The following is a 25291-nucleotide window of genomic DNA, read 5'->3' as shown; positions in this document are numbered from 1 at the left end:
GTATTTTTTATAGTGTAGGGCGGCTTTAACCAACACCTCCAATCTCCTCTCATTGATTGGACTCCAGGTTGGCTGACTCAAATTAGCTCTTGGAGAAGTCATTAGCCTAGGGGTTCACATACTTTGTCCACCCTGCACTGTGAATGTTTACATGGTGTGTTCAATAAAAACATGAGAACATATAATTGTTTGTGGTATTAGTTTCAGCAGACTGTGTTTGTCTATTGTTGTGACTTAGATGAAGATCATAACACATTTTATGACCAATTTATGCACAAATCCAGAAAATTCCAAAGGGTTCACATACTTTTTCTTGCAACTGTATATTTATACCTTTGTAACTGCATTACCACATATACTGGCCACATTCCCCCACTCAAGCTGCAGCTTAAGGAGCAGAGGAGAGACCAGCATGGAAACACCCATCTGTGAATATCTCTATACGTAACTAGAGTCTTTGAAGCGTGTGGTGCTGCTTTCTATTCTATTGAGGTGCTGTGGTTTAAATGTGAGGCATGGTACACATGTGAACAAGGGGTGTTTTCTGAAAGGCATAGTTTTGACTGGAATTCATGATATGTTATGGATTTGTCCTGATTGGTTCTGTACAAGTGACACAAAGCTCGATATTTACAAGTTAATGAAGTATTGTTACTTCTAGTAGTATATTAGTGTTACAACCTAGTGAATTACGAGTACTGAGACACAAAGGATAAAAGGTTTCACAGTGGCATATGAATGGTTAATGCAGTCATTGTTTGGGTAATATTGCTTCTTGTATTATGGCCCTCATTCCGAGTTGATCGGTCGCAAGGCGAATTTAGCAGAGTTACACACGCTAAGCCGCCGCCTACTGGGAGTGAATCTTAGCTTCTTAAAATTGCGACCGATGTATTCGCAATATTGCGATTACAAACTACTTAGCAGTTTCAGAGTAGCTCCAGACTTACTCTGCCTGTGCGATCAGTTCAGTGCTTGTCGTTCCTGGTTGACGTCACAAACACACCCAGCGTTCGCCCAGGCACTCCCACCGTTTCCCCGGCCACTCCTGCGTTTTTTCCGGAAACGGTAGCGTTTTCAGCCACACGCCCCTGAAACGCCGTGTTTCCGCCCAGTAACACCCATTTCCTGTCAATCACATTACGATCGCCGGAGCGAAGAAAAAGCCGTGAGTAAAAATACTTTCTTCATAGTAAAGTTACTTGGCGCAGTCGCAGTGCGAACATTGCGCATGCGTACTAAGCGGATTTTCACTGCGATGCGATGAAAAAGAACGAGCGAACAACTCGGAATGAGGGCCTATATACAGGGAATCAAGTCCGGTTGGTAAATAGACAAGTGCCACATGCCTGGGTGAGGGGACCAGTACTATATGGCGGGGTAAGGGGACCGGTAATATATGGCTGGGTGAGGGGACCAATAATATATGGCTGGGTGAGGGGACCAGTAATTTATGGCTGGGTGAGGGGACCGGTAATTTATGGCTGGGTGAGGGGACCGGCAATGTATGGCAGGGTGAGGGGACCGGCAATGTATGGCAGGGTGAGGGGACCTGTAATTTGAGGGTATCGGTAATATATGGCTGGGTGAGGGGACCGGTAATATATGGCTGGGTGAGGGGACCGGTAATATATGGCTTGGTGAGGGGACCGGTAATATATGGCTGGGTGAGGGGACCTGTAATTTGAGGGTACCAGTAATATATAGATAGAATTTGTCGGCAGATAAGAACCACTTGGCCCATCTAGTCTGCCCCTTTTCTCTAACGTCCTAAGTGGATGCTGGGACTCCGTAAGGACCATGAGGAATAGCGGCTCCGCAGGAGACTGGGCACAACTAAAGAAAGCTTTAGGACTACCTGGTGTGCACTGGCTCCTCCCTCTATGACCCTCCTCCAGACCTCAGTTAGAATTTTGTGCCCGGCTGAGCTGGATGCACACTAGGGGCTCTCCTGAGCTCTTAGAAAAGAAAGTATATTTTAGTTTTTTTATTTTCAGTGAGATCTGCTGGCAACAGACTCACTGCTACGTGGGACTAAGGGGAGAGAAGCGAACCTACCTGCTTGCAGCTAGCTTGGGCTTCTAGGCTACTGGACACCATTAGCTCCAGAGGGATCGAACACAGGCCCAGCCTCGGTCGTCCGGTCCCGGAGCCGCGCCGCCGTCCCCCTTACAGAGCCAGAAGCAAGAAGACGTTCCTGGAAATCGGCGGCAGAAGACTTCGGTCTTCATTAAGGTAGCGCACAGCACTGCAGCTGTGCGCCATTGCTCCCTCTGCACACCACATACTTCGGTCACTGATGGGTGCAGGGCGCTGGGGGGGGGGGGGGGCACCCTGGGCTGCAATTAGAGTACCTTAAATTGGCAAAAACACACATAATATAGTCAGTAGGACTATATATGTGTAAAATCCCCTGCCAAAATATCCATAAAAAAGCAGGAGAAGTCCGCCGTGAAGGGGGCGGGGCTATCTCCCTCAGCACACTGGCGCCATTTTATCTTCACAGTGCAGCTGGAAGACAGCTCCCCAGGCTCTCCCCTGTAGTTTTCAGGCTCAAAGGGTTAAAAAGAGAGGGGGGGCACTAAATTTAGGCGCAAAATTGTGTTGTGTATATATATATATAGGGAAAAATTCACTTTTGGTAGTGTAAATCCCTGATTATATAGCGCTGTGGTGTGTGCTGGCATACTCTCTCTCTGTCTCCCCAAAGGACTTTGTGGGGTCCTGTCCTCAGAGCATCCCCTGTGTGTGTGTGGTGTGTCGGTACGGCTGTGTCGACATGCTTGATGAGGAAGGTTACGTGGAGGCGGAGCAGGTGCCGATAAATGTGATGTCGCCTCCTGCGGGGCCGACACCAGAGTGGATGGATATGTGGAAGGTATTAACCGACAGTGTCAACTCCTTACATAAAAGGCTGGGCGACGTAACAGCCGTGGGACAGCCGGCTTCTCAGCCCGTGCCTGCCCAGGCGTATCAAAGGCCATCAGGGGCTCAAAAACGCCCGCTACCTCAGATGGCAGACACAGATGTCGACACGGAGTCTGACTCCAGTGTCGACGAGGTTGAGACATATACACAATCCACTAGGGACATCCGTTGCATGATTTCGGCAATAAAAAATGTGTTACACATTTCTGACATTAACCCAAGTACCACTAAAAAGGGGTTTTATGTTTGGGGAGAAAAAGCAGCCGGTGTTTTGTTCCCCCATCAGATGAGTTGAATGATGTGTGTGATGAAGCGTGGGTTTCCCCCGATAAGAAACTGGTAATTGCTAAAAGGTTACTGATGGCGTACCCTTTCCCGCCAGAGGATAGGTCACGTTGGGAGATATCCCCTAGGGTGGATAAGGCGCTCACACGTTTATCAAAAAAGGTGGCACTGCCGTCTCAGGATACGGCCACCTTGAAGGAGCCTGCTGATAGAAAGGCTATCCTGAAGTTTGTATATACACACTCAGGTACTATACTGAGACCTGCAATTGCCTCATCATGGAGGTGTAGTGCTGCTGCAGCGTGGTCTGATACCCTGTCAGATAATATTGACCCTCGACAGGGATACTATTTTGCTAACTCTAGAGCATATTAAAGAAGTCGTCTTCTATATGAGGGATGCACAGAGGGATATTTGCTGGCTGGCATCCAGAATTAATGCAATGTCCATTTCTGCCAGGAGGGTATTAGGGACCCGGCAGTGGACAGGTGATGCTGATTCTAAAAGGCACATGGAGATTCTGCCTTACAAGGGTGAGGAATTGTTTGAGGATGGTCTCTCGGACCTCGTATCCACAGCAACAGCTGGGAAGTAAAAAATAATTTTACCTCAGGTTCCCTCACACCCTAAAAAGCACTGTATTATCAGGTACAGTCCTTTCGGCCTCAGAAAAGCAAGCGGGTCAAAGGCGCTTCCTTTCTGCACAGAGACAAGGGAAGAGGGAAAAAGCTGCACCAGACAGCCAGTTCCCAGGATAAATAATCTTCCCCCGCTTTCTCTAAGTCCACCGCATGACGCTGGGGCTCCACAGGCGGAGCCAGGTGCGGTGGGGGCACGTCTCCGGAACTTCAGCGACCAGTGGGATCGCTCACAGGTGGATCCCTGGGTTCTGCAAGTAGTATCACAGGGATACAAGCTGGAGTTCGAGGCGACTCCCCCTCGCCGTTACCTCAAATCAGCCTTGCCTGCTGCCCTCGGAGAAAGGGAGGTAGTACTGGCGGCAATTCACAGGCTGTATCTTCAGCAGGTGATAATCAAGGTGCCCCTCCTTCAACAGGGACGGGGTTACTATGTCACAATGTTGTGGTACCGAAACCAGATGGTTCGGTGAGACCCATTCTAAAATTAAAAGTCCTTGAACATGTATATAAAAAAGTTCAAGATGGAATCGCTCAGAGCGGTTATTTCAAGCCTGGAAGAGGGGGATTTTATGATGTCATGGGACATCAAGGATGCCTACCTGCATGTCCCCATTTATCCACCCCACCAGGAGTACCTCAAAGTTGTGGTACAGGAATGTCATTACCAATTCCAGACGTTGCCGTTTGGTATGTCCACGGCACCGCGGGTATTTACCAAAGTAATGGCCAAAATATAATGTTCCTCCGAAAGAAAGAAGTCATAATTATCCCGTACTTGGACGATCTCCTTATAAAGGCGAGGTCCAAAGAGCAGTTGCTAGTGCTATGCTGACTATCTCAGGAAGTGCAGCATCAGCAGGGCTGGATTCTGAATATCCCAAGGTCGCAGCTGATTCCTGCGACGCGCCTGCTGTTCTTGGGCGTGATTCTTTACACAGAACAGATTATTTCTCCTGGAGGAGAAGGCCCAGGAATTATCATCTCTGGTCAGGGACCATCTGAAACCAAAGCAGGGGTCGGTGCATCACTGCACGCGAGTCCTGGGAAAGATGGTAGCTTCTTACGAAGCAATTCCCTTCAGCAGATTCCATGCAAGGATCTTCCAGTGGGATCTGTTGGACAAGTGGTCCGGATCGCATCTCCAGATGCATGGGTTAATCACCCTGTCCCCGAGGGCCAGGGTGTCTCTGCTGTGGCGGCTGCAGAGTGATCCTCTGCTCGAAGGCCGCAGATTCGGCATACAGGACTGGGTCCTGGGGACCACGGATACACGCCTCCGAGGTTGGGGGGCAGACACCCAGGGAAGAAACTTCCAAGGAAACTTCCCTACACATAAATATTCCGGAACTAAGGGCCGTTTACAACGCCCTGAGTCCAGCGGAACCCCTGCTTCAAAACTAATCGGTTCTGATTCAGTCAGACAACATCACAGTGGTCGCCCATGTAAACCGCCAGGGCGGCACAAGAAGCAGGGTGGCAATGGCAGAAGCCACAAGGATTCTTCGATGGGCGGAGAATCAAGTGATAGCACTGTCAGCAGTGTTCATTCCGGGGGTGGACAACTGGGAAGCAGACTTCCTCAGCAAGCACGACCTCCACCCGGGAGAGTGGGGACTTCATCCAGAAGTCTTCCAGCTGATTGTGAACCGTTGGAAACGGCCACAGGTGGACATGATGGCGTCCCGCCTCAACAAAAAGCTTAAATATTGCGCCAGGTCAAGGGACCCTCAGGCGATAGCTGTGGACGCTCTAGTGACACAGTGGGTGTACCAGTTGGTTTAGGTGTTCCTTCCTCTTCCTCTCATACCCAAGGTACTGAGGATAATAAGTAGGAGAGGAGTAAGAACTATACTCATTGTTCCGGATTGGCCAAGAAGAGCTTGGTACCCAGAACTTCAAGAAATGTTCTCAGAGGACCCATGGCCTCTACCGCTCAGACAAGACCTGCTGCAGCAGGGGCCCTGTCTGTTCCAAGACTTACCGCGGCTGCGTTTGACGGCATGGCGGTTGAACACCGGATCCTAAAGGAAAAGGGCATTCTGGAGGAAGTCATTCCTACGCTGATCAAAGCCAGGAAGGATGTGACCGCAAAACATTATCACCGCATATGGCAAAAATATGTTGCGTGGTGTGAGGCCAAAAAGGCCCCAACGGAGCAATTTCAGCTGGGTCGATTCCTGCACTTTCTACAGTCGGGGGTGACTATGGGCCTCAAAATTGGGTTCCATTAAGGTCCAGATTTCGGCTCTGTCGATTTTCTTCACTGCCTGAAGTTCAGACTTTTGTTAAAGGAGTGCTGCATATTCAGCCCCCTTTTGTGCCTCCTGTGGCACCTTGGGATCTCAACGTGGTGTTGGATTTCCTAAAGTCGCATTGGTTTGAGCCACTTAAAACCGTGGAGCTAAAATATCTCGCGTGGAAGGTGGTCATGCTGTTGGCCTTGGCCTCGGCCAGGCGTGTGTCAGAGTTGGCGGCTTTGTCATGTAAAAGCCCTTATCTGATTTCCATATGGATAGGGCGGAATTGAGGACTCACTCCCAATTCCTGCCTAAGGTGGTATCAGCTTTTCATTTGAACCAACCTATTGTGGTGCCTGCGGCTACTAGGGACTTGGAGGATTCCAAGTTGCTGGACGTAGTCAGGGCCCTGAAAATGTATGTTTCCAGGACGGCTAGAGTCAGGAAAACTGACTCGCTATTTATCCTGTATGCACCCAACAAGCTGGGTGCTCCTGCTTCTAAGCAGACTATTGCTCGCTGGATTTGTAGCACGATTCAGCTTGCACATTCTGTGGCTGGACTGCCGCAACCTAGATCAGTAAAAGCCCATTCCACGTGGAAGGTGGGCTCTTCTTGGGCGGCTGCCCGAGGGGTCTCGGCTTTGCAACTTTGCCGAGCAGCTACTTGGTCGGGGTCAAACACATTTGCAAGATTTTACAAGTTTGACACCCTGGCTGAGGAGGACCTAGAGTTCGCTCATTCGGTGCTGCAAAGTCATCCGCACTCTCCCGCCCGCTTGGGAGCTTTGGTATAATCCCCATGGTCCTTACGGAGTGCCAGCATCCACCTAGGACGTTAGAGAAAATAAGATTTTACTCACCGGTAAATCTATTTCTCGTAGTCCGTAGTGGATGCTGGGCGCCCATCCCAAGTGCGGATTGTCTGCAATACTTCTATATAGTTATTGTTTAACTACAGGGTTATTGTTGAGAGCCATCTGTTGAGAGGCTCCGTTGTATTTCATACTGTTAACTGGGTATAGTATCACGAGTTGTACGGTGTGATTGGTGTTGCTGGTATGAGTCTTACCCGGGATTCCAAATCCTTTGCTTATTGTGTCAGCTCTTCCGGGCACAGTATCCTAACTGAGGTCTGGAGGAGGGTCATAGAGGGAGGAGCCAGTGCACACCAGGTAGTCCTAAAGCTTTCTTTAGTTGTTCCCAGTCTCCTGCGGAGCCGCTATTCCCCATGGTCCTTACTGAGTCCCAGCATCCACTACGGACTACGAGAAATAGATTTACCGGTGAGTAAAAATCTTATTTATTTATTTTTTACATTTTTATCTCTAACCTTATTTGATCCTTATTTCTTTGTAAGGATATCCTTAGGTCTATGCATGTTTAAATTGCTCTACTGTCTTAGCCTCTACAACCTCCGATGGGAGGCTATTCCACTTGTCCACTACCCTTTCTGTGAAGTAATTTTTCCGCAAATTTCCCCTGAACCTCCCCCCCTCCAGTCTCAGTGCATGTCCTCGTGTCCTTTTGCTTCCCTTCATTTGGAGAATGATTCCCTCCTGGACTTTGTTTAAACCCTTGATATATTTGAAAGTTTCTATCATGTCCCCCCTTCCCTTATCTGCTCCAAACTATACATATTGAGATTTCTTAGTCTTTCTGGGTATGTTTTGTGATGTAGGCCATGCACCATTTTAGTTGCCCTTCTTTGTACAGTTTCTAATGTATTAATGTCCTTTTGAAGATATGGCCTCCAGAATTGAACACAGTATTCTAGATGAGGCCGTACCAATGACCTATACAGTGGCATTATTACTTCTTTCTTTCTGCTGCTGATTCCTCTCCCAATGCAGACAAGCATCTGACTAGCCTTCCTCATTGCTTTGTTACATTGCTTACCTGCCTTTAAGTCATCTGAAATAGTGACTCCTAGATCCCTTTCCTCCTCAGTAGTTTCCAGTATAGTGCCATTAATACTATATTTAGCCTTTGGATTTTTGAGACCCAAGTGCATGACTTTGCATTTATTGGCATTAAACTGTAATTGCCACACTCTTGACCATTTCTCTAGTCTACCTAGATCCTCAATCATTTGTTTTACCCCACCTGGTGTGTCTACCCTGTTGCATACTTTTGTGTCATCTGCAAAAAGGCATACTTTCCCTTTAATGCCATTTGCAATGTCACCAATAAGATATTGAAAAGCACTGGTCCATGTACAGATCCCTGGGGTACTCCACTGGTAACATTTCCCTCCTGTGAATGCACTCCATTTACCACAACTCTGTTTTCTATCCTTCAACCAAGATCTTATCCTTTCAATAATCCTAATATCCAATCCCAAACTTTCAAGTTTATTTAGCAGTCTGCGATGTGGAACAGTGTCAAAAGCCTTACTAAAGTCTAGGTAAGCTATATTCATGGCTGCACCTTTATCCATCACTTTAGTAACACAGTCAAAAAAGTCAATAAGATTTGTTTGACATGATCTCTCCCCAGTGAATCCATGCTTTTTGGGATCTTGTAAATTGCCGGATTTGAGATAATCTACAACTGTTTCTTTTAAGAGTGTTTCCATCAATTTCCCTACTACTGATGTAAGACTCACTGGTCTGTAGTTGTTTGCCTCTTCCTTGCTTCCACTTTTGTGCAGTGGGACTACGTTTGCTCTTTTCCAGTCCTCTGGAATTACTCCTGTAGTTAATGACTGGTTGAATAATTCTGTCAATGGTGCTACCAGCACCTCTTTAAGTTCTTTTAGTATCCTTGGATGTATCCCATCTGGCCCCATAGATTTGTCCACTTTCAGCTTTGAGAGTTCTGTTAGGACCTTCTCCTCTGTAAATGTTCTTGTGTCATTTTCCTGAATATCCCTGTAACTTAACTATGGCCCCTTCCCCTCTCTTTCAGTAGTAAATACTGAGCAGAAATAATTATTAAGATCTGCTATTAAATTGTCTCCCTCAACAAGACTCCCAGTGTCTGTCTTTAGTTTTATTGTTTAGTTATATGGCTGGGTGAGGGGACCTGTAATATATGGCTGGGTGAGGGGACCGGTAATATGTGGCTGGGTGAGGGGACCGGTAATATGTGGCTGGGTGAGGGGACCGGTAATATGTGGCTGTGTTAGCCTACAGATGCCGCATGTTGTAATTTGGTCTGAAATTCAAGCAGTGGGCCCGGTTACCTTGGAATAAGACTGACTCTGCAAGGGTAGCCGGACTATAGATCTTCAGTAAAAAGGTCTACAGTAAATAGCTCTACCACTGATGGTAGACATATGGCACAAGTGTTTTTTGTTTTTATTTTTTTACTTGCTTTACCATCCACGTGGACTACGATTGGGAATACGAGGCACCTTGCCCGAAGCATGGCGAGCACACAGTACAGTTACTGTACGGCCATACGCAGTACAGTAATGGGCCTTGTTTGTTGCAGAAAAGGGACATAACACCCAAAAAAACATTTAAAAAAATGTCTACCTTTTTTTGTGTCGACCTTTCCTACTGTCTATGTCGACCTTTTGACCCTGTCGACCATTAGTGGTAGACCTATTGACTGTAGACCTTTTTAGTGTAGATATAAAAATCCACACCCCTTTGCAAGGGAGAACTGGCTAATAATATATGTACTTTCTGAAGTCATTTCTGAAAATAATGGGTGACCTATTACGCCACTCAGTTATCGAAGTGATGGTACATTCAGTCTACAGACCACTGATTTATAGACCATCACAAATAATATTTTTATAAATATTCATAAAACGTATATTTTTTTCATATGATATGCAGCTGCCTCTTAGATGGTGACTAATCCTCCATAAACCAGGAGAAAGATATAGAAGATGAAACAGCGCTGGATGATTACTAGTCCTATTAAAAGGAAATAGCCATGACTCCACAAGAGATGAGCAAAACCATGAGCCCACCTTCCTTGTGGAATGGGCATTTACATATTTTGGCTGTGGCAGGCCTGCCACAGAATGTGCAAGCTGAATTGTACTACATATCCAACTAGCAATCGTCTGCTTAGAAGCAAGAGCACCCAGTTTGTTGGGTGCACACAGGATAACAGCAAGTCAGTTTTCCTGACTCCAGCCGTCCTGGAAACCGATATTTTCAGGGCCCTGACAACATCTAGCAACTTGGAGTCCTCCAAGTCCCTAGTAGCCGCAGGTACCACAATAAGCTGGTTCAGGTGAAACGCTGACACCACCTTAGGGAGAAAATGGGGACGAGTCCGCAGCTCTGCCCCGTCCGAATGGACAATCAGATATGGGCTTTTGTGAGACAAATAAATAGTGGAAAACTGCTCTAATCAAGCTGGTAACAATCCCCAGGTGCTGCGGGAGGGGGTTACTCTAGACAAGAAGTACAAAAGGGATTTTTCCCACGCACTCTGCAGGCTGTTAGTAAGAAGAACTATATACTATGTAATAATAGGAAATTTAGAGCTCTTCGTTACATATGTTTTGCAAAAGATATGATAAGCCTCCAGGCCACTTCACGGCTGCTCTATTGCTGGAGGTCCCTAACTAAGCATGGGTCCAAGGCTTGGACCCCACAAAGTCGGCTCAGGCCCGACCACCCCAGGGCAGCACACCATTGAAATATTGAAATACTAAAGTGTTAATATGTGTTAAGAAAGAAGCAGAAGCTATGGGTTAGAAAGTGCTACAAAAATAAGGGTGTTCATAAAATACTCAAAAGAGTAATATTAGTGAAAAAATGGAACATCATGGTCACTTTCCATGTGAGATATTTAAAATCCACAGATTTGAGCGGTTTAAACCAATGTGATTTGAGGAATCCCAGAACTACGTTGAGATCCCACAGTGCCACTGGAGGCACAAAAGGGGGTTGTATATGCAGTACTCCCTTGACAAACTTCTGGACTTCAGGAACTGAAGCCAATTCTTTCTGGAAGAAAATCGACAGGGCCGAAATTTGAACCTTAATGGACCCCAATCTGAGGCCCATAGACGCTCCTGTTTGCAGGAAATGCAGGAATCGACCGAGTTGAAATTTCTTCGTGGAGCCTTCCTGGCCTCACACCACGCAACATATTTTCGCCACATGTGGTGATAATGTTGTGCGGTCACGTCCTTCCTGGCTTTGACCAGGGTAGGAATGACCTCTTCCGGAATGCCTTTTTCCCTTAGGATCCGGCGTTCAACCGCCATGCCGTCAAACGCAGCCGCGGTAAGTCTTGGAACAGACATGGTACGTGCTGAAGCAAGTCCCTTCTTAGCGGCAGAGGTCATGAGTCCTCTGTGAGTATCTCTTGAAGTTCCGGGTACCAAGTCCTTCTTGGCCAATCCGGAGCCACGAGTATAGTTCTTACTCCTCTACATCTTATAATTCTCAATACCTTGGGTATGAGAAGCAGAGGAGGGAACACATACACCGACTGGTACGCCCACGGTGTTACCAGAACGTCCACAGCTATTGCCTGAAAGTCTCTTGACCTGGCGCAATACCTGTCCAGTTTTTTGTTCAGGCGGGACGCCATCATGTACACCTTTGGTCTTTCCCAACGGTTCACAATCATGTGGAAAACTTCCCGATGAAGTCCCCACTCTCCCGGGTGGAGGTCGTGCCTGCTGAGGAAGTCTGCTTCCCAGTTGTCCACTCCCGGAATGAACACTGCTGACAGTGCTATCACATGATTTTCCGCCCAGCGAAGAATCCTTGCAGTTTTTGCCATTGCCCTCCTGCTTCTTGTGCCGCCCTGTCTGTTTACGTGGGCGACTGCCGTGATGTTGTCCCACTGGATCAATACCGGCTGACCTTGAAGCAGAGGTCTTGCTAAGCTTAGAGCATTATAAATTGCCCTTAGCTCCAGTATATTTATGTGGAGAAAAGTCTCCAGACTTAATCACACTCCCTGGAAATTTTTTCCCTGTGTGACTGCTCCCCAGCCTCTCAGGCTGGCCTCCGTGGTCACCAGCATCCAATCCTGAATGCCGAATCTGCGGCCCTCTAGAAGATGAGCACTCTGTAACCACCACAGGAGAGACACCCTTGTCCTTGGAGATAGGGTTATCCGCTGATGCATCTGAAAATGCGATCCGGACCATTTGTCCAGCAGATCCCACTGAAAAGTTCTTGCGTGGAATCTGCCGAATGGAATCGCTTCGTAATAAGCCACCATTTTTCCCAGGACTCTTGTGCAATGATGCACTGACACTTTTCCTGGTTTTAGGAGGTTCCTGACTAGCTCGGATAACTCCCTGGCTTTCTCCTCCGGGAGAAACACCTTTTTCTGGACTGTGTCCAGTCCCTAGGAACAGCAGACGTGTCGTCGGAAACAACTGCGGTTTTGGAATATTTAGAATCCACCCGTGCTGTCGTAGAACTACTTGAGATAGTGCTACTCCGACCTCCAACTGTTCTCTGGACCTTGCTCTTATCAGGAGGTCGTCCATTTTCTTCGAAGAAGAATCATCATTTCGGGCATTACCTTGGTAAAGACCCGGAGTGCCGTGGACAATCCAAACGGCAGCGTCTGAAACTGATAGTGACAGTTCTGTACCACGAACCTGAGATACCCTTGGTGAGAAGGGCAAATTGGGACATGGAGGTAAGCATCCCTGATGTCCCGGGACACCATATAGTCCCCTTCTTCCTGGTTCGCTATCACTGCTCTGAGTGACTCCATCTTGATTTGAACCTTTGTAAGTGTTCAAATATTTCAGATTTAGAATAGGTCTCACCGAGCCTTCTGGTTTCAGTACCACAATATAGTGTGGAATAATACCCCTTTCCTTGTTGTAGGAGGGGTACTTTGATTATCACCTGCTGGGAATACAGCTTGTGAATTGTTTCCAATACTGCCTCCCTGTCGGAGGGAGACGTTGGTAAAGCAGACTTCAGGAACCTGCGAGGGGAAACGTCTCGACTTTCCAATCTGTACCCCTGGGATACTACTTGTAGGTCCCAGGGGTCCTGTACGGCCCCAGCGTCATGCTGAGAACTTGGCAGAAGCGGTGGAAGGCTTCTGTTCCTGGGAATGGGCTGCCTGCTGCAGTCTTCTTCCCTTTCCTCTATCCCTGGGCAGATATGCTTATGGGGACGAAAGGACTGAGGCTGAAAAGACGGTGTCTTTTTCTGCATAGATGTGACTTAGGGTAAAAACGGTGGATTTCCCAGCAGTTGCCGTGGCCACCAGGTCCGATGGACCGACCCCCAAATAACTCCTCCCCTTTATACGGCAATACATCTTTGTGCCGTTTGGAATCTGCATCACCTGACCACTGTCGTGTCCATAAACATCTTTTGGCAGATATGGACATCGCACTTACTCTTGATGCCAGAGTGCAAATATCCCTCTGTGCATCTCGCATATATAGAAATGCATTCTTTAAATGCTCTATAGTAAATAAAATACTGTCCCTGTCAAGGGTATCAATATTTTCAGTCAGGGAATCCGACCAAGCCACCCCCGCGCTGCACATCCAGGCTGAGGCGATCGCTGGTCGCAGTATAACACCAGTATGTGTGTATATACTTTTTAGGATATTTTCCAGCCTCCTATCAGCTGGCTCCTTGAGGGCGGCCGTATCTGGAGACGGTACCGCCACTTGTTTTGATAAGCGTGTGAGCGCCTTATCCACCCTAAGGGGTGTTTCCCAACGCGCCCTAACTTTTGGCGGGAAAGGGTATACCGCCAATAATTTTCTATCGGGGGAACCCCGCGCCTCATCACACACTTCATTTAATTTATCTGATTCAGGAAAAACTATAGGTAGTTTTTCCACACCCCACATAATACCCTTTTTTGTGGTACTTGTAGTATCAGAAATATGTAACACCTCCTTCATTGCCCTTAACAAATAACGTGTGGCCCTAAAGGAAAATACGTTTGTTTCTTCACCGTCGACACTTGAGTCAGTGTCCGTGTCTGTGTCGACCGACTGAGGTAAAATGGGCATTATAACGTCCCTGACGGTGTTTTAGACGCCTGGACAGATACTAATATGTTTGCCGGCCGTCTCATGTCGTCAACCGACTTGCAGCGTGTTGACATTATCACGTAATTCCTTAAATAAGCCATCTATTCCGGTGTCGACTCCCTAGAGAGTGACATCACCATTACAGGCAATTTGCTCCGCCTCCCAACATCGTCCTCATACATGTCGACACACACGTACCGACACACAGCACACACACAGGGAATGCTCTGATAGAGGACAGGACCTACTAGCCCTTTGGGGAGACAGAGGGAGAGTTTGCCAGCACACACCAAAAACGCTATAATTATACAGGGACAACCTTTATAGAAGTGCTTTTCCCTTATAGCATTTTAATATATGTAGTCATATCGCCAAATCAGTGCCCCCCCTCTCTGTTTTAACCCTGTTTCTGTAGTGCAGTGCAGGGGAGAGCCTGGGAGCCTTCCCACCAGCATTTCTGTGAGGGGAAAATGGCGCTGTGTGCTGAGGAGAATAGGCCCCGCCCCCTTTTCGGCGGGCTTCTTCTCCCGTTTTTCTGAGACCTGGCAGGGGTTAAATACATCCATATAGCCCCCAGGGGCTATATGTGATGTATTTTTAGCCAGAATAAGGTACTATCATTGCTGCCCAGGGCGCCCCCCCCAGCACCCTGCACCCTCAGTGACCGCTGTTATGAAGTGTGCTGACAACAATGGCGCACAGCTGCAGTGCTGTGCGCTACCTTATGAAGACTGAAAAGTCTTCTGCCGCCGGTTTCTGGACCTCTTCACTTTTCGGCATCTGCAAGGGGGTCGGCGGCGCGGCTCCGGGACGAACCCCAGGGTGAGACCTGTGTTCCGACTCCCTCTGGAGCTAATGGTGTCCAGTAGCCTAAGAAGCCAATCCATCCTGCACGCAGGTGAGTTCACTTCTCTCCCCTAAGTCCCTCGATGCAGTGAGCCTGTTGCCAGCAGGACTCACTGAAAATAAAAAACCTAACAAAACTTTTACTCTAAGCAGCTCTTTAGGAGAGCCACCTAGATTGCACCCTTCTCGGCCGGGCACAAAAATCTAACTGAGGCTTGGAGGAGGGTCATAGGGGGAGGAGCCAGTGCACACCACCTGATCCTAAAGCTTTTACTTTTGTGCCCTGTCTTCTGCGGAGCCGCTATTCCCCATGGTCCTGACGGAGTCCCCAGCATCCACTACGGACTACGAGAAATAGATTTATCGGTAAGTAAAATCTTATTATCTATTGAGTGTATAGCTATTCTTAGTACTACTTTGTATAGTCCAACGCAGTTTTATTGCATGTCATAATTTCTGCATTGTGTAATGTGACTATGTGTGTATATAGCTGCTGTGTGACCTCCATTTTGTGTATCTCACTCAGATTACTATCCCTATATTCTGTAATCTCAGGGGGCTAAGTGCGTCAGGTTTATTATTTAATATTGGTGTTTCGCAAGATAGACTCGGTGTGTATTTTTCTTTGTGATTTTTAGTCACCATATACCTCTTGAATTCCCTGTTTGTGCTGTTACGCTGCACAGGGGGTTCTTGTCGGGTATTGTGCTGCTGATATTGTACTGGGTTTCCTGGCATTGAGCTTTCGGATATGTCAGCTACAAGGGGCAACGGAGCTGGGGCTGATCCCACAGTGCGTGGTGGTGACGCTGCAGACACATTTGAGGAAAATATAGCAGCTGAGGGTTCACGTTCTGGGGGCTCCTTACCCGCCAGTGGGATCGTAGCAACGGGGGTTCAAAATGACCCGCCTTGGGCTACTTTCTTCACACTTTTGAATACGCTGGTAACTAGATTAACGCCCCCTATGGGACCTCCTGTGCCGGTACAACTGCTTATGGTCCCCGCGGTTAACCCGCCTTGGGCAGATCACCTGTCTGCTCAGTTACAGCAATTGAACCAATCACTGGCTACTCAGAAGTCTAACCCTCGCCCGCCTAAGACCAAGGGGTCCTCTAAGCGGGCCATTACTTCCTCACAATCCATCAACGTCCCAGACATCTTGTCTGATGAGGATGGCGTTTATACTGACCCCACAGATTCTGATCCTGACGCTTCTGATGGGGAATCTGTTTCACAGGTGGATGTTCCTGACTTGTTGGAGGCTATCAGGCTCATTCTTCAGATTACTGATGACCCGGAGCCTGATGCTGCCCCTAAGAAACCGGACAGATTTAAACGTCAGAAAGTGGTTAAACAGGTTTTACCTCATTCTGATCATTTAGTTGACATACGTCAGGAGTCCTGGGAAAATCCAGGAAAGAAATTCACGCCTCACAAGAAGATGCTGGCTCACTATCCCCTCCCCTCCGCCAGTGTATTTGCAGGGGACGCGGCTAGTGGTATCCTCAGCTCTGCCAGTAACTACCGTCACGTCTTTGAAAGAACTGACGGATAAGCGTGGGGAGGGTTGTTTAAAGGCGATTTACACCTTAGCAGGTGCTGCGCATCGGCCCACCATTGCAGCGACATGGGCTGCAGAGGCTATTCAAGCGTGGGCTCAGGAGTTGGAAGCTGAGATGTCTTCCAATGTTTCTGATCATGCTAGACAATGCTTATCGTATATTGTCACAGCTTCTCATTACATTAAAGAGGCGGCTTCTGATGCCGGTATCCTGGCGGCCAAGGCTTCTGCTACGTCAATACTGGCTCGCCAGATTCTATGGTTGCGGTCCTGGTCTGTGGATCTAGACTCTAAGAAAACCCTGGAGGTTTTTTTGAGAAGACCTCAACAAGATTGTGGCTGACTTAGCTTCTGCTAAAACAGCTTGTCTACCTAGTACTGCTCCTTCGATACCGAAGGCTAAGAGTACTTCCTTTCGCTTCTTTCATCCTTCAGGGAAAGCAAAGAGTCGGGCTTACCCGAAACAGGCTCGCACTTCCAAACCCAATAAGCCCATACCCAAACGGGCCTGGGCTGCCCATCAGCCTGCTTTCAAGACTGATAAGCCTGCCGCATGATGGGGCGGGCCTCACTCTGGGGGATCCCAGGGTGGGGGGCCAACTTCTAGGGTATACCCAGGAATGGGTGCGGGAAGTCGTCACTCGAGGTTACGCTGTATCCTTCAAAAGTCGTCCCCCTCATCGATTTTGCCTGACAGACGTCCCTTCAGATCAAGTGAAGGCAAAAACTCTTCATTCGGTGGTACAGTCCCTCCTGAACACAGGAGTGCTAGTACAGGTGCCTCTGGCTCAGAGAGGCAAGGGGTACTATTCACCGCTGTTCCTAGACCCGAAACCGAATGGGTCATCCTGGCCCATTCTCAATCTCAAGTCCTTGAACAAATTTGTGAAGGTTTCCAAATTTCGTATGGAAATTCTTTGCTCTATTATTCTGGCATTGGTACGTGGGGATTATATGGTCTCCTTGGACATACAGGATGCTTACCTGCATATTCCCATTGCAATGTCTCATCAGCAATACCTGAGGTTTGCGGTTGGCAACCTCCATTAGCAATTTCGGGCGTCACCTTTTGGTTTGACCACGGCTCTGCGAGTCTTCACCAAGGTCATGGCGGTAATGACGGCTGTGCTCCGCTGTCAAGGGGTCAGGATCCTACCGTACCTGGATGACTTGTTGATCCTGGCAAATTCCCCAGAAAGTTTCCTACGCCATCTGGATCTGACTATCCAGTTTCTGCAATCCCACTGGTGGCTCATCAACTGGAAGAAATCTTCCCTGGTCCCTGCTCAGAGCATGGTGCACCTGGGGGCGTTGTTGGACACTCACAACCAGCGGTTGTTCTTGTCTCAGGAGAAAGTCCTGAAGCTTCAGGACAGGATACGATGCTTCCTATCTCATCCGCATGTGTCGATACATTCAGCAATGCAAGTGCTAGGTCTCATGGTGTCGGCTTTCGACATGGTGGAGTACGCTTAATTCCATTCCCGCCCTCTGCAGAAGCTGATTCTTGCCAAGTGGGACGGCCTGCCTCACCGGATCAGGTCTCAAATTATCTCCTTGTCTCCGGAGGTCCGTCTGTCACTGAGCTGGTGGCTTCAGGACCAATGATTGAGCAGGGGTTGTCCCTTCTGCATCTCAAACTGGGTTCTTCGGACGACGGACGCCAGTCTGAGAGGTTGGGGCGACACTCCCTTCAGGGTCGGTGGACCAAGGAGGAGTCTCTCCTCCCGATAAACATTCTGGAATTGCAGACAGTGTTCAACTAATTGAACTTGGCCCAGTATTTAATACAGAACAGACCTGTTCAAGTACAGTCGGACAACGCCACCACGGTGGCTTACATCAATCATCAAGGCGGCACTCGAAGCCGCATGGCAATGACTGAAGTATCAAGGATTCTTCAGTGGGCGGAACGCCATCTGCCAGCCATATCGGCAGTATTAATTTTGGGTGTCCTAAACTGGGAAGCTGACTTTCCTAGTCGTCAGGACGTACACGCCAAAGAGTGGAGCCTCCATCCAGAAGTGTTTTAACTCCTCGTGGACTGGTGGGGCCTTCCAGATGTGGACCTGATTTTGTCTCAACACAATCACAAGGTTCCGGTCTTCAGAGCAAGGACAAGGGATCCTCTAGCAGTGTTCGTGGACGCACTGGCAATTCCATGGAACTTTAAGCTGCCATACGTGTTTCCTCCGGTGTCACTCCTCCCCAGAGTAATAAGGAAGTTCAAGCAAGAAGGAGGAATCCTACTTCTGATCGCTCCCATGTGGCCCAGACGGTATTAGTTCTCAGACCTTCAGGGTGTCTCGATAGTGTCCCCTTCTACTTCCACAGCGCCCAGATCTTCTTGTTTAGGGCCCCTGTGTATATCAGGATTTAGTCCGGTTGGTTTTGACGGCGTGGCTCTTAAAGCTTCAGTCTTGAGGAGGTCATTCAAACTATGTTGAGGGCCCGTAATCCGGCTTCTACTCGGATTTACCATAGGGTCTGGAATTCTTACTTTGCTTGGTGCGCATCTAACAATCATGACGCTTACAACTTTAGTACGGTCAAACTTTTGGCCTTTCTACAACAGGGCCTGGACTTGGGCCTTTGTCTGGCCTCCAAGGTTCATATTTCTGCCTTGTCTGTTTGGTTCCAGAGAAAGATTGCAACCTTACCTGATGTACATACGTTCACTCAGGGTGTGTTGCTGATTCAACTTCCCTATGTCCCGCCTGTGGCCCCTTGGGACTTGTCGGTGGTTTTGAAGGCCTTGCAAGGGTCTCCGTTTGAGCCTCTTGAATCTGCAGACCTTAAGGGGCTTTCTCTTAAGGTGTTGTTTCTGCGGGCTATTGCCTCTGCTAGACGGGTGTCTGATTTGGGTGCCACACCATGGCCATGAATATTTTACTAGACCTGCATGTTTTAAAGATCTTCTCAGTATCACAAATGAAATAATTAGAACCACCTGTGGCTCTCTTACAATGTGTCAGCCAGTAATGACTACACCTTTGCACCAACTAGGAGATATGGAAAACATGCACTGTTAGGGGTGCACTGCTATAGACTATCCACAGGGTTATTTAATGCTGCATAACATACGCTATCCAGTGCATAAGGTAGAGCAATGTGTACATTTACTTATGATAATGTCGATATTATCTTAGACCGAAAAGCTATACCTCTAAATACACTTTTACAGTGGAGCCGCTATGGCCGCTAGACTGAATACACGTGCTACGCACTCGGTACGCTATTTGCGTACAGAGTCCCGCACGTGGTACGTACTTGGCGTACACACGCCGCGCTGAGTGTACAGAGTACACACAGTGTGCGCACACACAATTTATAACCTTTAAACCTTCTTAATGATACAATGCAATGATATGATTACACTTTAAACCCTTAACAGCAAAGTACTGCAACGATGTTATACCTTAAACCTTAAGTAGCGCTGACGGTATAAAGTACCCGCAGTGCGTACACCTTATCAATACTTATACACCTTATACTGATAAATACACTCTAAAGCCCTTGCAGGAAAGTGAAGACACAACACTGATTTGTAGTTGCAACCACAGGGTTCTAAGGCCACAGTGGATTAATTTCAAAATATTAAAACAGTACAAATCATACACTACAGGCTAACAAGTAAATCTAAACAGAATAATGGCTACAGAGAATGTACATGCGTGAGAATGTTCGCAAGCGCAACCCGGCCGGTCCTCGGCTAGTCAGATAGAAAGCGTTCAGAGTCTTCTGACCGGCCAGGCAACAATGGGCTTTTTATACACAACATGCATACACAATACAATGGCCACTGTAATCTCATTGTCCATTGGACACAGGGATGTGTCTTTACATTACAGAAGAGGTCATAGGTGGATTTGAATAGATGGGCGATGTCTTTCCCCAACTGCTCTTGTGGGTGGTATCCTCTGGATTCCCGCCGCATACATAATATACAGTAAATACAGTTAATGTTCATATTCTACTTTTGCACATAACTATACGCAGGAACATGCGATCTTTCTCTAACCAACACCGGAATGTTACCCTCAAAATACCCTACAGCTGGATACTAGACATCACCTTCCAACCTTTATCTGACCCTTCCTATCATGCAAAGGCGAATCTTAGTCCAGGAACTGTTTAAACTATTAATACTCGCTGATGTGGTGTAGGGGAGTTATGGGTACAAAATGCACTATTTGGGTTAAATGTGTAATGTTCTAATAACCCTCTATGCGTTCACAAACTCTACCGTAAATGCGCATACCACGCACTAAGGCGCATGGCCGTGAAAAGCTCCTTTACGCAAATTGCGGATATGTGCACGCACGGCAGACTGAGTGCACGCGCAGCGGGCATGTGCATGGGGTTAGTACGTGGGGCATGCATTACAATATTTTTCGACTTTGACACTTATTACCAGTTATTTATATAGCGCGCACACATTCCACAGCGCTGTATAGAGAATACTTACCTATTTATATCAGTCCCTGCCCCAGTGGAGCTTACAATCTATATTCCCTATCACATGTACACACACACCGACACATTCACACTAGGGTTAATTTTTGTTGGGAGCCATTTAACCTACCAGTATATTTTTGGAGTGTGGGAGGAAACCGGAGAACCCGGAGGAAACCCACGCAAGTACGGGGAGCATATACAAACTCCGCACAGTTAGGGCCATGGTGGGAATTGAACCCATGACCTCAGTGCTGTGAGTCAGTAATGCTAACCATTACACCATCCGTACTGCCCCACACATTTGTCTAGGGTAGTGCTAGGTTCATCTACGCTCCCCCAGACTCCCAGATTTGCTACAATGCTTTGAAATGATGCCCACATCTGAAATAAAACATTCAGCTTAGGCAGGATAGCCCTACTGGTGCATCAAATGTCTTTATTGTGATAGCTGGCCCTGGATACTGTATGTGACAATTATAAAATGCGCTGCACTTTGTATGAAGCGTCTAATAGCTGGTTAAGTGATAATTATGAACTGACCACACTCTAAAATCAAGCATTTGGAAACCCCCCTCTGGAAATCCTGCACTTTACGCTTCTAAAGGGCCCTACTCACTGGCCAACCCGCCGCCGAGCTGCCAGACGGCGGATACGGCCGACGAGCGACCCGGCGGCGGGGGGGCAGTGACGGGGGGAGTGAAGTTTCTTCACTCCCCCCGTCACGCGGCTGCATTGAAGTGCAGGCAAATATGGACGAGATCGTCCATATTGGCCTGCATGCACAGCCGACGGGAGACCAGCGATGAACGAGCGCGGGGCCGCGCATCGTTCATCGCAGGAGTCTCCACACTGAAAGATATGAACGAGTTCTCGTTCATTTATGAACGAGATCGTTCATATCTTTCAAAAAATCGGCCAGTGTGTAGGGCCCTTTAAGCGGTGCTTTTGGGTACTATAAGTAATGCAGTCACGCCTGATTGGCAAAACATTTGAATAGCTCCGTCAGGTGCACTTTACTTAGGGGTGCCTTAAAACTATTTCATTTCCCCCATGTTTGTCTCTAAATGTGAGTTTCTTTCAAAGTCATAACGGACCACTTGGGTATGTGAAGGTAAATTATTTTGGGCGGGTAAACCTGTGCAGATATTTTAGATATGTTTGTGTTAAGGTTTGATGGGTGAACTCTACATGAATATCTGATTGGGATCCGGTCTGAAGATCGACACGGTCTAGGTCGACAATGTTTAGGTCGACAGGGTTGGAAGGTCGACAGGGTTTCTAGGTCGACAGGTCAAAAAGTTGACATGAGTATTTTTTTTTTTACTTTTTCATACTTAACGATCCACGTGGACTACGATTGGAACGGTAGCATGGCCCGAATGCGTGGGAACACGGTGCACTAATTGGGGCTCCCGATCACTCTACGAAGAAAACGACCCCCCCCAAAAAAACAACAACAACTCATGTCGACCTTTTGACATGTCGATCTAGAAACCCTGTCGACCTAGTGACTGTCGACCAATAGTGGTCGACTTAAACATTGTCGACCTAGACATCCACACCCATCTGATTTACAAAAGGGTTTTCCCAGTGTATTTAGCATGGTGGGAATGGTGCAAAGTGTACTGGGGTGAGGAGGAATGCTGGTCGAATTCTACAGAGATATGTAGAGATGGGTTTAGTATGAAATTTCTACAGTCAAATACCAACAAGTTCAATATACCGACATTTAAAATGTTGACGGGTCAAAAAGTCGACACAAGTCTTTCATTGTTTTTTGTGTGTATGTCGACATAGGTCAACATGGACACGTATAAGTGTACTGCGTTCCCTCGCATGGCTCACTGCGCACGCCATGCTTTGGGCGCTTGGCACACTATTCTATTCCCCCTTCAGGACCACTGGGATGGTAAAGTATGAAACAAGTCAGTTTCAGTGAAAAACTCATGTCGACCTTTTGACCTGTCGACATTTTAACTGTCGTTATTTCTCTAACGTCCTAAGTGGATGGGATTTTGGATGGATCGGGATTTTGAGTGTAGGTAAATTGACCGAATCCCGTGGAGATCTGTAGACAGGAGGTACTGTGCAGGTGTACTGAGAAAAGACTGGGGAAAGGTTCATAGAGGGGTTCAAGGAAGTGTGTAAATGTATTTATTTGGGTTCTGGCTAACTGTGTTTTGTGTATGGAGAACAGCTCTTGCGGTAGGATCTTACTCCTTTGCTAAGCACTGTCTGGCTGTGCGGTCTGTGAAGACATTTTACTATATTTTGTTTCATTTCATGTCTGTGATTGTTTTAGCTCCAATGCTGCGTGTTTGCATTCAAACAAATCTTGTTTGCTACATTTGATAATTAGTAATACAGAATTTATTTCTTCCTTATCTGCTAAAGCACATACACATTACATATGGCAATATCTCGTACAGTGTAAGCATGACTTTTGTGTCTGTGTCTGCCAAAATATATTTAAACAAAAATCATTACCATAAATCACATGCTTTAGTAGATAATTAGAGCTGACTCATGACAACTCCTGAGAATAGCCGACCAGACCTGCCCGCTTAATTGTGTTTGTGGGTTGGAATCAGGCACAACAAAGGAGTGTGGTGATGCTGTTAGGAATATACAGTTATTATTGTGTTGGTTAGGTAACATAGAATAATAGAATTTGACGGCAGATAAGAACCACTTGGCCCATCTAGTCTGCCCCCTTTTTTTTTTATAATATTTTTACCTCAAACTTTATTTGTTCCTTATTTCTTTGTAAGGATAGCCTTATGTCTATCCTGTGAATGTTTAAATTGCTCTACTGTACCACATCTGATGGGAGGCTCTTCCACTTGTTGACTACTCTTTTTGTGAAGTAATTTTTCCTCAAATTTCCCCTGAACCTACCTCCCTCCAGTGTCAGTGCATGTCTTCGTCTTCTAATACTTCTCTTCCTTTTAAGAATGTTTCCCTCCGGGACTTTGTTAAAACCCTCTATATATTTGAAAGTTTCTATCATTTCCCCCCCTTCTTTTCCCTTCTATGCTCAAAAGTATACATATTGAGATTTTTGAGGCTTTCTGGGTAAGTTTTGTGATGTAGGCCATGCACCGTTTTAGTTGCCCTTCCTTGTACAGTCTGTAATGTATTAATATCTGTCTTGTGGAATAAATACGTTTAAGTGGCAGCTGGGATCCTGGCTGTCTGATCCTGGCCACCAGTATCCTGGCAGCGGGTAAAGTGCTAAAAAGCCCCTTGTGGGATCGCTGGTTATATTCTCCCTTTATGGGTGTCGTGGACACCTGTAGAGGGAGAAAAGCCTGTGGCGTCTGCATTGTGACCGCCGGAATCCCGACAGCCGGTCTCGTGATTGCCTCCCCTTCTTAAGATATGGCCTCCAGAATTGAACACTGTATTCTAGATGAGGCCATACTAAAGACCTGTACAATGACAATATTACTTCTTTCTTTCTGCTGCTGATTCCTCTCCCAATGCAGCCAAGCATCTGACTAGCCTTCCTCATTGCTTTGCTACATTGCTTACCTGCCTTTAAGTCACCTGAAATAGTGACTCCTAGATCCCGTACCTCCTCAGTAGTTTCCAGTATAGTGCCATTAATACTATATTTAGCCTTTGGATTTTTGAGACCCAAGTGCATGATTTTGCATTTTTTTTTCTTCTTTTTTTTGGGGGGGGCATTAAACTGTTATTGCCATTTGCTTTACCCCTACAGGTGTGTCTACCAGGTAATGTTCGCTGATTGGGTTGGGGCTCTATTCAGCAAGTGCTTCCATATGATTAAAGTATCTAATAGGAAAGTCGGTAAATATTGGTTGGATCTGATTGCTTGTTTAAATAAGACTGGGAATTATTCCTTGAGAAGCTGTATGTGAACCTTCGATACAACCGTTTTTCCTATCCTATTCACATGCCTATAATTAATGTATATCATATAACACCTGGCTTAGTATAACACGGTTATCATAAGCCGTAAGTATCTTTAAGAATTTATTACAATAAAATATTGCTGTTAAAAAATCACACAGTATCAGAGCATAATTGATACAATACACCTTTTTGATGAACAGCTGCAAGATTGGCACTTCTGAGGTTGAAAAATGTCTTGCCCATAATATTGGGGTATACATTATTGCTAACGATTCCTCAAAGTGTGTATCAGTTTTCTTTACCCTACTCATTTTGTCTCCACAAGAGGCTTAATCAGGGGTTAATCTCTGTAATGGTATCGCTAAGGAACATTTTGTACTTTACCACAGAGATTTATCTCTTCTGTGTTCTACCAGATGAGTCCAAGATGTGTCGGATAATTTGATCACCAATCTGATTTTAGTTGATAAATAAAAAAGGGGAGAAACTTTGCACCTTCA

General features: G+C 46.8%; 1 protein-coding gene across 2 annotated transcripts in view; it reads left to right on the top strand.

The window, feature by feature from the left end:
- Positions 1-25291, top strand: part of EHD4 (EH domain containing 4) — a 249905-nt gene that overhangs the window by 87301 nt on the left and 137313 nt on the right. The gene's annotated exons all lie outside the window — the stretch shown is intronic.

Source organism: Pseudophryne corroboree, chromosome 12 (assembly GCF_028390025.1).
Source record: "Pseudophryne corroboree isolate aPseCor3 chromosome 12, aPseCor3.hap2, whole genome shotgun sequence".
Taxonomy (NCBI): Eukaryota; Metazoa; Chordata; class Amphibia; order Anura; family Myobatrachidae; genus Pseudophryne; species Pseudophryne corroboree.
Note: the sequence above shows the minus strand (reverse complement) of the source record. Positions and strands in the feature narration are given on the sequence as shown.